The sequence below is a fragment of the Nothobranchius furzeri genome, chromosome 5, assembly GCF_043380555.1.
Source record: "Nothobranchius furzeri strain GRZ-AD chromosome 5, NfurGRZ-RIMD1, whole genome shotgun sequence".
NCBI lineage: Eukaryota > Metazoa > Chordata > Actinopteri > Cyprinodontiformes > Nothobranchiidae > Nothobranchius > Nothobranchius furzeri.
In genome coordinates, this window is record NC_091745.1 from 34,908,607 (window position 1) to 34,911,963 (window position 3,357).

Consider the following 3,357-nt stretch of genomic DNA (forward strand, 5'->3'; position numbering starts at 1 on the left):
TTTCCCTCTGAGTCCATCTGTTTCTCTGTGAGTCTTCAGAATACAGAGGGAGATGAGCGTTGGAGGCCTTCAAAGACATGATATCTGAGTAATTTCACCTCCAGATATCCCACCCTCCTCCCCCTTCTCCATTTTTCCTCCTCCCTCTGTTTCTTGATCTCTTCCCTCCTTTATATGTCTGGTTCCTTTCATGGAACCCACACACACACACACACACACACACACACACACACACACACACACACACACACACACACACACACACACACACATGCTTCTGCTGTTTGGTGGAGATGCTAATGCTAACAGTTAGCTTCTACTAGCCGAGACGTTTTCTGATGTTTCCTGGATGCTAAACCAACAACAGCCTTTCCCGTCGTGAGTCCAGATGGGTGAGTCCATGAATGTTAGTGACAGTGTGACGTAGATCTGTCAGAATTTTCTAATCCTAGAGATTCACTGTCTGTTTTCTATCAGAAGCTACTGCAGGAGATAGGTGTAGGAGACTATTTTCATGTTCAGCCTGCATGAAACACTCAGTGACCCGTTAGAATCAGAAGTAATTGTTAAAACATGATGTTTCAGTGAACCACACATTTAAACTCAAACTTCGGTTTGGAGTTGATCCTTTCGGGTCTAAATGCTAAAGTAGAAATATGAAATTTGCACCATAGCTGCAGACTTACCTGCAGATCCTGAGACATAAAACTTCTCGAGAACTAGAATTTACATCAAACCTTCAGCTTTTGGGCTGAATTTCATCCAAAATAGTTTTTTGGCATTTATTTCACTGCTGTACCTCAAGATGGAGGGATTTATTTCAAATAATTTGAGGATATTTGATGGATCTATTGCCAAAACCAGAAGTGTTAAACAAATGCTTTTTTTTTCTAAAAGTTTGTTTGAATCTTTATGGGTCGGCAATCTTCCACCCACCCATCCATCCACTTTTGGCCGCTTATCCAGGGTCGGGTCGCAAGCAGCAACCAAAGCAGGAAGGCCCTCTCCCCAGCCTCTTGAGCCAGCTCTTCCAGGGGAACGCCTTGGCGTTCCCTGTCCAGGGAATCTTCATGATAGTCATTTCATTTTATTCCCCAAACCCATGTTTGTGTGGCCTTCACGGCTTGTCACCACGTGTGGCATAAAAACAGTCAATAGGTGCTTCTTTAATCTTGTGACCTTTTGTCTTTATCTTCAGAAAAGTGCAGCTGTTTCTCAGATCATGCACCCATGGGGTCACGGGCCTTCTTCAGGAATGGTGTCTGCTTCCTTAAGCTGAAATTCGTCTCCTCCACCTCCTCACACCATCCAAAGTTTCTCCACACTTCTTCTTGGTTTCACTGTGTTATCATTCCTTCACTCTCTCTCTGCTGCTTCCTGGAAACCTGCTGCTCCTCTCCTCCCTCATTCCTCTCACCCTCCTCACCCATCCTCCCCCTTGTTGCCCTGGCTCCACTCTCTAAACAACAACCAAATGAATGAAACATCCGTTTGTGTAATGCCCTTCTGACCTTGTCTATTATCGACAGTGTTTAGTCAAACCAAACTCATTTATAGAAATGCACTTTTAAGGAACATTAGGAGCTAAACTTGGACCTTTCTGGAGCAAACATTCCAGAAAAGAAGCACGTATCCTGCTAGTGGAGGTGATTCACCCTCGTTTTTGCAATAGTGACAAAAGATTTTGGCACCAAAGTGTGCTTTGAGATGCGATAAGTGTCAACAAACAAAGCTTGGTGTGTGTGTGTGTGTGTGTGTGTGTGTGTGTGTGTGTGTGTGTGTGTGTGTGTGTGTGTGTGTAGCCTCCATGACCGGAGGAGCTTTCCTTGAGCTTGTCTCACTGAGTGCAGTTACCGAAGTGCACTGTTTGCACTGTGGTCTGTTTACTCTGGGTTGTTTATGTAACATCCAGCAGTGGTCAGTTTTTGGGTACAGTTTGACCATTCAACATCTGGTCAAAAAGGAGACACGAGACTGCATGTGTCCCCTTTAAATCAGCCTGCCTTCATCCCACCAGCTGGAGCTCAGAGACTCTGCAGCTCTGAACACGGATAATGAAATGTCAACAGTAATGTTCTCTCCACAAGGTCCAATCTTTCTGGATTCTTCATGCCTCCATATAAGTGAACACTCGCAGCCCGGATTAGTTGCTAAATCAAAGAATGATTTCCTAAATCAAATATGAACTTCTACAACTTATAAGCTGGATAATCATTAAATAAATGTTTGTTTATTGCTACTTATAATAATTATAATATAATGAAATGTTTCATTAATCTGTGCTCAATGATTGAAATTTGAAATGAATGTTATGTTGTGATTACAGTGATTGAAATAAATTTCAGCATGTTAATATGACAAGGTCATCACCACTTGCACTCACACAAGAACAAAGTAAGGTTAAGTTAAACTCGTGACACATAAATAGTCCCTTACCCCAGATCAGAGCACTGGTAGCAAGGAAGGTGTGTTTCTGAGAATCTTGGTAATATTCCTCAAACTTGTCAACCTCTGGTTGGCTACACAAATCATAACATGAGAACATTAAAACCAGATCACCCTGGTGATTCATAAGTTCTTGAGAAAGCTTCAGACCTGCCATCTGAAGCAAAACCCTCTTTAACCCATCAAAGCTTTTGACATGTCATCAAAACCTTTTTGCACCTGCAAAGCTGACACAGCAAAAAGTTCCTGCAGAACAAGCTGATCTTGTTCCGACTCCTAAAAGAGTCCCAGACGCGCGGTTCCATCCATATGTCGTGACCAGAGACATCTCTGGACTGAAGCGTCGGCGCCACGGTATTCTACAGCCCTTCTGTGCCAGAGGTCAGCTGACCTCTCTGACCTTCAGATCCACCAAGAGGGTCTCCGAAAATGGGTGAAGTAGACACACAGATAGCGTCTGATGTGCTTTTATAATAATCAACTTCATAGCTTAACACAAACCAAATTCTTTGCATCCAGAACTCAGCTCTCCTAGATACAGAAGTTCTGACCAACATCGCATTCACACCTAGGTTTTATCAAGCCCCCACAATGCGGTTCAAAAATTGAGTCCAACCCGGAAGTACCAAAAATTGCAGTTCCACTCTCATCTGCTGGGGGCTGGTGTCAGAAGCGAGCAAATCTTCATTGACTCCCATGTTAAAAATACCAATTTCACAGCAAAAATAAACATGTTTACAGCCTGGTACCAAAACATGTTTTTTGTTTAAATTATCTAGTTTACACTCATGACAACTCTGAGGGGGGTGAATTTTTTTCTCACTCTTCTGTTTAAGTGTATTAAAAGCCTAAAATTCTGTATAATTAATGAGCATCCGACCCACGTGACCACAGAGCTAGCTCCGTGGAAAG